Raw genomic sequence first — 13,184 nt, forward strand, 5'->3', positions numbered from 1 at the left:
TTGTGACCTTGTTGTCCCGGTGTGTGGTGTGTGCCTGGTCTCAGGCCTATCCGAAGATCGGAAATAATGAGTTCTGACCTCGTTCCGTAGGATAACGTCTGGCTGTCTCGTCAGAGACTGCAGCTGATCAAACCGTGAATATATATATATATATATATATATATATATATATATATATATATATATAATACACACACTTTTGTTGTGCTGTCCTTTTTTTTAAAGCAGGTCTGTCCTTTTTTCGCTGCTTCGCCGCTCAAACAGCAACAATTCAATAGAGACCGTAAGTATTCGTTCATCCTCACCACCGCACCACAGCAATACACCGAAAAGTCATTTAACGCACATCAGGTTCATGAGATTTTGCTTTACATCACGTTTGTACTGGATGAATGGGTAAATGAATAATGGATTGGGTGGATGGTGGATGTATGAAAGAATCTACAGTAAGCAGATTACATCAAATTAAGGAATTACTTTGAGCAAGCGGACTGGAGTGTTTTGAGGATGCATGTGGAAATGAGGATAAATGGAGAGTTTGTGAACATTTACGAGGAAGGGGTCAATAAATATGTGCCAAGGGTGAAGAAGAAACAAAAGAGGATCCAAGCATGGTTTAATAAACGCTGTGAGGAATCAATGAGGAAGAGAGACAGCTTGGAAAAGGTGGATGAAGAGAAAAGGATCTTTAGTGTGGGATGAATATAAAAAGGCAAGCAATGAGTACACAAGAATAAGGAGAGAAGAGGCCAGAAAGTATGAGAGGAACATTGTGGAAAAATGTAAGGATGAGCCAAGATTATTCTATAGATTTGTTAATGGGAAATTAAAAAATAAGAAAGAAATAAGCAAGCTGAAAGTTGATGGAGAATTCATTGAAGAGGAAAAACTCATGGCTGAAGAGTTGAATAAGTGTTTCCAAAAAGTTTTTACCAATGAAAGAACCTTTAATGAACCAAAGATCGAACCGACAGAAGAAGAAGGCCTGGATGTAATTGAAGTGTTGGAGGATGAAGTGTGTGAAATGCTGGAAAGATTGGATGTAAGGAAAGCACAAGGGCCTGATGAAATATCAAATTGGGTGTTGAAGGAATGTAAGGATCAACTGGCAAAAAAGATTTGTGGCCTCATATTGAAATCTCTGCAGCAGGGGCAGGTGCCAAAGGACTGGAAAAAAAAAGCAGATATAGTACCCATATTTAAGAGTGGAAACAAGGAAAATCCGTCAAACTACAGGCCGGTGTCATTAACAATTGTTGTGGTTAAACTGTGTGAGTCAGTAATAAAGAAAAGATGGAATGATTATCTAGAAAGGAAGAAAATATTGACTAATGGGCAGTTTGGATTTCGAAAAGGCAGATCATGTGCAACAAATTTATTGTGCTTCTACTCTCGGGTCATAGATGTAGTACAAGAAAGGGTGAGATGGGTGGATGGAATTTATCTAGACTTGAAGAAAGCATCTGATAAAGTCCCTCATAAGAGATTGATCTGGAAAGTGAGAGAACATGGCGGGCTGAGGGGTAGGCTTTTGGAATGGAGCAGTGATTTCCTGACTGGAAGAGAGATGAGAACAGTAATAAGAGATAGGAAATCAGCTTGGAGGGAAGTGACTAGTGGAGTACCTCAGGGGTCAGTTTTGGCACCGTTACTGTTTGCTGTTTACATAAATGATATGACGAAAGGAGTTTGTTTGCGGATGATGCCAAATTAATGAGGAAAATAACTAAGAAAGATGACTGTGAGGCATTGCAGAGGGACTTAGACAAGATCTGGGAGTGGAGTAGAGTGGCAAATGGAATTTAATATCAAGAAGTGTGGAGTGATGAATTTTGGTAAGAGACCAGTGTACAGATATAAGATGGGGGATGAGGAATTGGAAATAGACTTTTTTTTTTTTTTTTTTTTTTACATTACAAGGGCACTGGCCAAGGGAAAACAAAGTGTTGGAGAAAAAAAAAAATCCCGCTGGTTGCCAGGCCCTGTTAAGAGGAAAGTAGGAGAAAGAGAAAAAACAAAAAAATCTAAAAGGAGGGTCCAGTTAATGTAAGAGGTGTCTTGACACTCCTCTTTTGAAAGAGTTTAAGTCATAGGCAGGTGGAAATACAGACACAGGTAGAGAGTTCCAGAGTTTACCAGTGTAGGGAATGAAGGAGTGAAGATACTGGTTAACTCTTGCATTAGGAAGATGGACAGAATAGGGATGAGAAGAAGTAGAGAGTCTTGTGCAGCGAGGCCGCAGGAGGGGAAGGCATGCAGTTAGCAAGTTCAGAAGAGCAGACAGCATGAAAACAGCGGTAGAAGACAGATAAAGATGCAACATTGCGGCGGTGACTTAAAGAATCAAGACAGTCAGTTAGAGGAGAAGAGTTGATAAGACGAAAAGCTTTAGATTCCACCTTGTTTAGTAAAGCTGTGTGTGGATCCCCCAGACATGAGAGCCATACTCCATACACGGGCGGATAAGGCCCTGTACAGAGCAAGCAGCTGGGAGGAGAGAAAAATGGACGAAGACGCCACAGGACACCTAACTTCTTGGAAGCTGATTTAGCAAGAGTAGAGATGTGAAATTTCCAGTTTAGATTTTTAGTGAAGGATAGACCGAGTGTGTTTAATGTAGAGGAGAGGGAAGTTGAGTGTTATTGAAGAAGAGAGGATAGTTGTCTGGAAGGTTATGTCGAGTAGATAGTTGTAGAAATTGAGTTTTTGAGGCATTGAACAAAACCAGGTTTTCTCTGCCCCAATCAGAAACAAGTGAAAGATCAGAAGTTAGGCGTCCTATAGCATCTCGCCTTGAGTCATTTAATTGTTGTTGGGTTGGGCGTCTGTTGAACGCTGTTGAATAATGCAAGGTGGTATCATCAGCATAGGAGTGGATAGGGCATTGAGTCAGATTTAGGAGATCATTGATGAATAATAGAAAGAGAGTGGGTGATAGGACAGAACCCTGTGGAACACCACTGTTGATAGTTTTAGGGAAGAACAGTGACCGTCTACTACAGCAGCAATAGAACGATCGGAAAGGAAACTGGAGATGAAGGTACAGAGAGAAGGATAGAATCCGTAGGAGGGTAGTTTAGAAATTAAAGATTTGTGCCAGACTCTATCGAAGGCTTTCGATATGTCAAGGCCGACAGCAAAGGTTTCACCGAAGTCCCTAAAGAGGATGACCAAGATTCAGTTAGGAAAGTAAGAAGATCACCAGTAGATCTGCCTTTACGGAAACCATACTGGCAATCAGAGAGAAGGTTGTGAGCTGATAGATGCCTCATTATCTTCCTATTAAGGATAGACTCAAAGGCTTTAGAAAGGCAGGAAATCAAAGCTATAGGGCGGTAGTTAGAAGGATTGGAGTGGTCACCTTTTTAGGGACAGGTTGAATGTGAGCAAACTTCCAGCAAGAAGGATAAATAGAAGTAGAGAGACACAGATGAAAGAGTTTGACCAGGCAGTGAGCGAGTTCGGAAGCACAGTTTTGAGAACAACAGGAGGGACTCCATCCGGACCGTAAGCCTTCCGAGAATCAAGGCCAGAGAGGGCCAGGAAAACGTCTTTATAAAGAATTTTAATTTTAGGGATGAAGTAGTCAGAGGGTGGAGGAGTAGGAGGAATATGCCCAGAATCATCCAAAGTTGAGTTGGTAGCAAAGGTTTGAGCGAAGAGTTCAGCTTTAGAAAAGAAGAGACAGCTGTAGAGCCATCTGGATGAAGTAAAGGAGGAAAGACGAAGAAGTAAAGTTGTTAGAGATATTATTGGCTAGATGCCAGAAATCTCGAGAGGAGTTAGAATTGGAAAGACTTTGACATTTTCTATTGATGAAAGAGTTTTTAGTAAGTTGGAGAATAGATTTGGCATGATTACGGGCAGAAATATATAGGGCATGAGTTTCAGCAGTTGGATGGCTACGGAACCGTTTGTGAGCCGCCTCTCTATCATTGACAGCACGAGAACAAGCAGAGTTAAACCAAGGCTTTTTAGCTTTAGGGTTAGAGAAAGTATGAGGAATGTATAGCTCCATGCCAGAGATAATCACCTCTGTTATGCGCTCGGCACAAAGAGAAGGATCTCTGACATGAAAACAATAATCATCCCAAGGGAAATCAGAATAGTACTGCCTTAGTTCCTCCCACTTAGCAGAGTAAAATGCCAGAAGCACCTCCGCTTAGGCGGGTCCTGAGGCTGCACTGGAGTGATAGAACAAGTAACGGAAATTAGATTGTGGTCGGAGGAGCCCAACGGAGAGGAAAGTTTAACAGAGTAAGCAGAAGGGTTGGAGGTTAGGAAAAGATCAAGATGTGGGAATAACTGTGACGGAGGGGCTCTCGTCAGAGGTTCATGTAAAGAGGAAATCTGGTGAAGCGTACAATTTAGTAAGGAACATAAGAACTGCATTCTGCTACATGGATGAAGAGATGATCAAGAAGTTGATTGTTACAATTATTAGACCCAGGTTGGAGTATGCAGCGGTACTTTGGTTTCCAAGAATGGCAAGGGATAAGAGGAAGCTGGAACACGTGCAGAGGGCTGCGACGAAGCTACCTCAAACCTTGGTGAATCTGCCTTATGGCCAGAGACTGGAAAAATTGAGTCTGCCGACACTGGAAAAAAGAAGGGAGAGAGGAGACCTTATCACTATGTATAGGATTCTGTCTGGCATTGAGAAGTTGGACCGTGATGATCTGGTGGTGAAGGATATGAGAAGTGGGAGGAAGCATGGGAGAAAAGTGAAGATGAGTGTGTGTACAAAGGACATAAAGAAGTACAGTTTTCCACAAAGAAATGTGGGGATCTGGAATGTGCTGAAGAAAGAAGTGGTTGAAGCAAAAACAATTCACGGATTTAAGGAGAAGTTAGATAAGAGTAGATATAGAGTCGGGACAGCACGAGTTTGAACTCCTCCTCCCATAAACAACAACTAGGTAAATACACACACACACACACACACACACACACACACATTCATTATTACATAATGTGAATATTTTGTTTTGTTTTCTCAGTCTTATATTTTCATTATCAAACTGCTATCCATGTATTAATCTTCTTTAAATTTTTTCTTTTCCAGTTTTAGGAAAATTTAAGTTTAATAGAGTTATTCATTTTTTTTTTTTTTTTTTTTTTTTTTCAAGGATTATTGAAGTTACAGGGAATTTAGTTATTTGAAGTCTAGTTATCTGAATTCATACTAACTTGTACCAAAATTCTTAGTCTCATAAAGTGATCCAGCAACTACCAGGCACCAAGCACAAGGGCCTGCCGCTGCCCATCCCTGTGGTGTGGTGCTGCTGCTGTCACTGCTTCCAGATGGCCTGTCCTAATACAACCCAAACTCAGCCATTAATAGTAAAGGAGGTGATATTTCCAGCCATTTATAGTTAAGTTTGTTTCATTTTCAGCCATTAATAGTGAAGTGTGTGATATTCTAGCCATCAAGTGTGTGATATTTCCAGCAATTAACACTTAAGGGGGTATTATCTGTAGCCATTAGTAGTAGTTTGGCCATAATATTCCCTGCAGTGAGGTGCTTAGGATGTAATATTTCCATTTGTTAGTGATTCATTATTGGTAGTATTTGGTTGTGGTGAAAGGAAACCTGTTTGTAATGGGTGTGAATAATGCCCTGTTCCCTCAAGGCAAGGTAGTGGAGGCATTCACACGAGTTTTTCTTCCTGCTGCGGTTCCTGTGTAAGTCAAGGTCTGGTTTTCATAGGTTAGTTTACATGTATTTAAATAGAAGTAGACATGCTTGGCTGGCTTGGCTTGTGATCTTAGCCAATTGATTTTGTTCCAGCAGATCATCAGATGATTTCATTGACATCCTAAAGTAACTGAAGCATTTATCTTCATGGTGTCTCAACTTGTGGTTCACTGTCATGAACATCCCATGAGTCAGGCTGTCATATAGCAAAGGGTGAATCCGATGATGTCTTTGTCTTCCTGTACCATATTTGTCGATGCTGCAGGAAACAAAGACACACTACCTCTAATGTTGATACCACAATGGATGGTTCATGTTGCAGCCAGGGTGAATGGCATGGCTCCAGTGGTAAGCTGCCTCTTGTGAAAAGCTTCTATGGCTTAAACAGGGTCTTAGAAGGTCATAGGAGATGAAGTGTTTGTGAGAAGGTTGATCTTTTACAGCAGTCTATCCTGGGAGCAGGTGAGAGAGAGTAAAGTTAGTTAAGGCATCATCATTTCTAACTAGATAGTAATTAACATCATATTTGTAATCATTGTTAGACAAAGTTGTAAGGTTTACATTCTGAGACGAAGATGTTTCTGGTTTGTACTTCAAACTGCAATATTCCCAGCCTTGATTGTGCTTTGGTATCATTGTGCATTGATCAGTAATTGTGATGTATGTTGTCAACTTCATGTTAAACTTGTCCTCTCTTCCAGATGGCCACTGTCTCCTAGCACAGCACACTGCCACCTCACCATCATCAGGTTAAAGCAATGCAAGGACCACCATCATTGACCTATACAGATCAGGTCAGGTTAGATAACAATATCATTGGTTTTATTTGTGTGTAAGAGTTTTTCTACCCTAGAGTTAACTTATTGTTCTTTATATAGTAGAGATTTGGTGTTATCTTCTTGGATTGTGTGTGTGTGTATTTACCTAGTTGTATTGTACAGAGTTCAAGCAGGGCTCATAGTGTCCTGTCTCCATATTTCCATTTATCTAGTTTTTTCTTAAAGTTATGCACACTATGTGCTGTGACAATTCCATTATCCAATGCATTCCATTTTTCCTCTGTTCTGTGTGGAAAACTGTATTTTCCAATATCCTTATCGCACTGCCTCATCCTGATCTTAATTCTTTTCATGACCGCCCTGTCCTAAACCCAAATTGTCTGTTCGATATGACTTGCTCCTCTAGAAATCCAACCCATTTTTCTTTGATAGTTATTTCACATAACTTCCCTACGACACTTGTAAGTGATACTGGTCTATAGTTTAGTAGTTCAATTGCCTTTCCTATTTTAAATATCAGTATTACATTGGCTCTTTTCCACTCTAGTAGAACTTTTCCTTCATTTATTGAACTTTTAATTTAATTTACATTCTTTTAACACCCAGCCTGATACACCATCTGGCCCCATTGCTTTTCTGACTTCCAGCTTATCCAGTAATCTTCCAATATCCTCTTTGTGCACTGCAATCTCCTGTAATCCTTGACAATCCAATGTTCTGTGAAATCATCTTCTACAGTGAATACCATTTTGAAGTTCTCATTCACTATTTTACACCTTTCCTTCTCTGTTTGGTACGTCTTTCCTTCTTTAATTATTTTTTCAATTGTTTCCTTATTATTTGTTTTGCCGTTTATAAACTTGTAGAGAAGTTTGGGTTCATTTTTCTCAAAATTTCTTTCTTCCTCTCTCCTTACCCAAATATATTCATTTCTAGCACCTTTGTACTGCCATCTGTTATTGTCATTTCCCTGCTTTAAGAGTTTTTTCCACTCTTTATCTTTTGCCTTTTTTTGCTTATATGCATCTAGCATTGTACCAAGCATGTATTTTTTTCTGAACTCTATAAACAGGAACAAACTTTTTTACTCCTTCATTGTATTTCTGTAAGAATATATCATATTTTTCTTGTACAGTCTTTCTGCACATAGTATTACTCCACTCAATATCAACAAAATAAATCCTTAATATTTCAAAATCCACTTTTGCATAATTTAATCTCTCTCCTTCATAATCCTCTCTGTAACTTATCTCATCTTCCTCTTGCATTTGCATCTCTAATGTCACATGATCACTTTTCCCCATTGGACAAAGGTATTGTATGATTGGAGGGGGCTTTGGTTTCTTTGTGAAAACTAGGTCAAGCAACGATGGTTCTTCTTCCCCCCCTGTACCTTGTTGACTCCTCCACCCACTGGTCCATTGCATTAACCATAGTCAACTGTAACACTTTCTCGCTCCACTGCCCAGCATTATCCATTACTTCCATCTCTCTCCAGTTTATTTTTTACAGTTAAAGTCTCCAATTAAGAGTATTCTTCTATCTCTTCTTATCATATTATCTAGGCACTTTATCACCTCTCTTTACATATCTTTATGCTCTTCTGATCCCCATGTATTAGTCTTTGGTGGAACATATGTAACTATAATTTTTCTTTTATTCAAATCTTCTGTTCTGATTGTTACTCCCATTACTTCCACTTTGTCCTCACCATATTGCACATCCTCCACACACATATTATCACGAACCATTATTAGCACTCCTCCCCCTTTATCCTTCCTGTCCCTCTTCTAGGTATTATATCCCTCGTCTTTAAAGTTGACGTGAATATCTTTTTTCAGTTTTGTTTCAACGATGCACATTACATCCAGCCTTTTCTCTTTCAAATAATCCTGAACTTACAATATGCTTTATGATAACCCATCTCTGTTAGCATATGTCACTCTTAATTTATTGCCTACTCCACGACCTCCTCTTTTATCCTTAGGTACCACTTCTTTAGTCTCCTATCCAGAACCTTCCAGCAACAATTATTCTTCTCGATCTCTGTCCTTTTCTCTTTTTTTCCTTAGCTTCACTTCTTGGCACTTTCTCCTTTTCCCTTTCCTCTAAGTTCATATCTCTTTTTATCCATATTTCCTTGTGATCAACATCATCAGCCAGCTTTCCTTTTCTAGCCATAATTTCTTCTACAGCCACTTGAGATTTCATTTTCACCCTCATTGGTCTCTACCCCCTTCACTGTACCTTCCCAGCCTAAACACTTCCTCCACCTCTTGGGCAAATTTTTGTGTGCTGTCTTGTACTCGTTTGATAACAGTTTTGGCCATTTCCCTTTCTTCACGTTCTCTCATGAATTTATTTGGATTTTTCTTTTCCCTCATTCCATAAATCATGAAGCTCTTTTTCTTGTCCACTGCATCCCGCACCAAATCTTCCTTCTTGATAGCTTCTATTACAGCAACTTTTGTGTTCTCCTGAATTTGTCTCCTTACCACTTCTGAAAATTAGACTTTTTCCTCATCTTGCTCTTGTTTCCATTCATTTCATAGTTCTTTTAACTTGTTATCACCTAGACCACCTTCTGCCCTGTCTGTAATTCCATCCTGCACTTTAATATGCAAGCTCTTTAAAAAGCTTTCATAATTTTGGCATGTGGTTTTTAGAATGTCATTTTGCTTCCTTATTTCCTGAATCTCCTCTTTCAATTCCTGGTTTATTGCACTAACCTTCTCACATTCAGCTACTCTTAATTTCAGGGCTGTGTTCTCCATTATCAATCAGTCTTGTTTGTCCATGAGACTGGACATCACCTCATAATTTTGGCATGTGGTTTTTAGAACGTCACTTTCCTTCCTTATTTCCCGAATCTCCTCTTTCATTTCCTGGTTTATTGCACTGACTTTCTCACATTAAGCTACTCTCAATTTCAGGGCTGTGTTCTCCATTATCAATCACTCTTGTTTGTCCATGAAACTGTACATCACCTCCTTCATATATCTTAATTATCTTTCTATATTAATAAGCCTCATGTTACCTCGTTCATTCCTAAAACCCGAAATCCTTTTCCATAGTATCATCAGTCAGTTTCCTTAAGCCAATAGGGGTTTCTATAAAGCATTGGTGATTACTCGGCGTATGTTTTAATTCCGCCATACGCCTGGCAGCGCTACTTGGTTCCATCTCTCTCTTGCTATTCATTCCTTATATGTGATCCAACACTATTTAATTTGGAGATAGGAGAACCTATGGCCCCCTCTCCCCCTGTACATACATCTAGGCCAGTCTCCAACTCCTTTTGCAGTAATCTCTGCTAGCTGCTCAGATGCATGTGTCCTGCTCAGTTGTACTGTACAGGGTTCGAGCGGGGCTCATAGTGTCATGTCTCCATGTCTCCATTTATCTAGTTTTTCTTTAAAGTTATGCACACTATGTGTTGTGACAATTCCATTAATTATCCATTGCATTCCATTTTTCACCGTTCTGTGTGGAAAACTGTATTTTCTAACATCCTTCACACACTGCCTCATCCTGATCTTCTTTTCATGTCCTTTTGTACTTCCATCTTCTTCCATCAACAGCACCAGGTCTTCTTTGTCTATCTTTTCAATATAATTTACTATCTTATACATTATTATTAGGTCCCTGCGTTTTCTTCTATCTTGTAAGGTTGGCAGTCCCATTTCCTTCAGTCGTTCTTCATATGTGACGTCCTTTAATTCCAGCACCATTGTTTAGAGCAGTCTTCTGTATCCTTTCCAATCTTTTTATATCCTATTTAGAGCTTGGAGACCATACCACTGCTGCATATTCCAGCCTTGGGTGTATCATGCTTGTGTTGATTTTTTTCATCATATCTTTATCCATGTAATGAAATGCCACTCTTATGTTAGTCAACATCTTATATGATAGTCCAAATATCTTGCTTATGTGTTTTGTCAGGGCTCAGATTTTCTTGTATGATCACTCCAAGATCTTTTTCCTCTTTAGTCTTCATTATTTGCTCCTCTCCCATTAAATACAGTAAGTCCTCGTTATACGGTACATATGCGTTCCTGAAAACCTTGCCGTAAATCGAAATTACCGTATACCGAACCCATTATAACATGTAATAATAAGAAATGCACTCCAGCACATCAAAAGTCACCTCTACAGAAATTAAAATACATAAAAATAGTCATAAAAAAAAATGTAAAGTATTGCACAAAAGAAATAAAAAGAAAATGTTTTTATTTACCTTTTACTCGTCATGTATTCTCAGATGATGTCCCTCCAGAAGCTAAGAGACAGTAGGGATTTCAGCCCTGAAGAAAAAGGAAATGGAGGAAGGGCCAGCTGTAGAACTGTCGGCAGCGGATGTGGAAGAGCCAGCTGTAGCAGGGTCGGCAGGTGTGACAGGGACGACATTCCTGACTGGCTTGAAGAACGAATAGATGGAGGACTGTTTAGTTTTTCTTGTTTTTATCATAGATTTATTGATAAATCTTGACACTTTTCTCTACGTCATGAGCCACTTTGCTACTCCTGGCAGGATTTCGGTCACGTTCCTTCAGGTTTTCCAGAGCTTTTTCGATACCACCGAGATATTCTCTAAGAGTTTTGATGTCCAGGCCACGCACAGGTTCTTCTTCCTCGTCTCCCTCTTTTTCTGCCTTCTGTGATGCCTTGTCTAGCTCTATAAGTTCATCATTTGAGAGAGATTCAGCATGGCTTTCCAAACAATCTTGAACATCATCATCATCAACTTCATCAAAGCCAGCCCTATGGCACAGATTTACTATGTCATTTCTGATCACACTGATGTCGTCTTCAGTGAAGCCTGGGAAGTCTTGTGCGCGTTCTGGCCATACTTTATTCCATGCCAAGTTCATGGTAGATGTCTTCACTTTGTCCCAAGATGACTTGATGTTATCTAAGGCATGCTTGATGTTATAAGACTTCCACCATTCTCTGATAGTGGGCTTGCCAGGTCCATCTGTGCCCTTTTATCAAAAGTTTATCAAAAGTTTGCCACTGGTAGTAGGCTTTAAATGTTTGCCATAATTATTATGAATATATTTGTGCTTACAATAGACCCTTTAATATTCCATTTATTCATCTAATTAGTAATGCATGTAAGTAATATGTAATGCAGTTAAAAAAAAAAGAGGGAAGGGAAAGAAATAACAGGCACCAAGGGTGGTCAAGTTAAAGTCAGTACTGTGAGTGGCAGGGAGATGTGGCGTGGATGACGTCATCACCCCTGCTCCCCGCGCTAGGCCCTCTCGGATGACATGAGTGAATACCGTATCTGAATTTTTCTTACCGTATATCGAATCGAAGGTAGTAATTTCCAAATATTGTAACTGTGAATTTACTGGATAAAGAACTACCGTATAACGAGGACTTACTGTATTTCCATACTAGTCTTCTCTTACTCTTTCCTAGTTTCATTATGTGGCATTTCTTGGCATTAAACTCCAATTTCCAATTCTTGCTCCATTTATAGATCTTGTTTAAATCTTCCTGCAACAGCAGACAGTCCTCTTTGGTTTTGATATCTCTTAGCAACTTTACATCATCAGCAAATAAATTTATTTAACTGTTTATCCCAATGTGAATGTCGTTTACATAAACTTAAAACAAAAAGTGTGTGTGTGTGTGTGTGTGTATTTACCTAGTTCTATTGTATAGGGTTCGAGCGTGGCTCATAGTGTCCTGTCTCCATATCTCCATTTATCTAATTTTTCTTTAAAGTTATGCACACTATGTGCTGCAACAATTCAATTATCCAATGCATTCCATTTTTCCACCGTTCTGTGTGGAAAACTATTTTCCAACATCCTTCACACACTGCCTCATCCAGATCTTCTTTTCATGTCCTCTTGTCCTTCCATCCTCTTCTGCCAACAGCACCAGGTCTTCTTTGTCTATCTTTTCAATATCATTTACTATCTTATACATTGTTATTAAGTCCCCTCGTTCTCTTCTATCTTGTAAGGTTGGCAATCCCATTTCCTTCAGTCGTTCTTCATATGTGAGGTCCTTTAATTCCGGCACCATCTTTGTAGCAATCTTCTGTATCCTTTCAAGTTTTCTTATATCTTTTTAGAACCACTGCTGCATATTCCAGCCTTGGGCGTATCATGCTTGTGATGATTTTTTTCATCATATCTTTATCCATGTAATGAAATGCCACTCTTATATTAGTCAACATCCTATATGATAGTCCAAATATCTTATTTATGTGTTTATCAGGGCTCAGATTTTCTTGTATGATCACTCCAAGATCTTTTTCCTCTTTAGTCTTCGTTATTTGCTCCTCTCCCATCAAATAGTTCCATACTGGTCTTCTCTTGCTCTTTCCTAGTTCCATTATGTGGCATTTCTTGCCATTAAACTCCAATTTCCACTTCTTGCTCCATTCATAGATCTTATTTAAATCTTCCTGTAGTCCTCTCTGGTTTTGATAACTTTTAGCAACTTTGCATCATCAGCGAATTAATTCATATAGCTGTTTACTCCAATGTGAATATCATTTACATAAACTTGAAACATAATAGGGGCTAACACTGACCCTTGTGGCACCCCACTGGTTACTTTACTCCAAGACGAGTATGTATCTCTGATCACAGTTCTCATTTCTATATCCTTCAAATAATCTCTTGTCCATTCGAGCAAGGTTCCACGCAGTCCTATGTTCTCTAGTTTCCAAAGAAGTCTTCCGT

At 39.2% G+C, this 13,184-nt stretch overlaps 1 long non-coding RNA gene across 1 annotated transcript; it reads left to right on the top strand.

Annotated features, from left to right (window-relative positions):
• The first annotated feature begins 5,546 nt into the window (after positions 1-5,546).
• Positions 5,547-10,797, top strand: LOC123505096. Its single transcript, XR_006675053.1, has 3 exons — positions 5,547-6,160; positions 6,400-6,492; positions 10,739-10,797. It is a non-coding gene; the product is annotated as an uncharacterized LOC123505096 (long non-coding RNA).
• Positions 10,798-13,184: the final 2,387 nt, after the last annotated feature.

This window comes from Portunus trituberculatus, chromosome 17 (genome assembly GCF_017591435.1).
Source record: "Portunus trituberculatus isolate SZX2019 chromosome 17, ASM1759143v1, whole genome shotgun sequence".
NCBI classification, from domain to species: Eukaryota; Metazoa; Arthropoda; class Malacostraca; order Decapoda; family Portunidae; genus Portunus; species Portunus trituberculatus.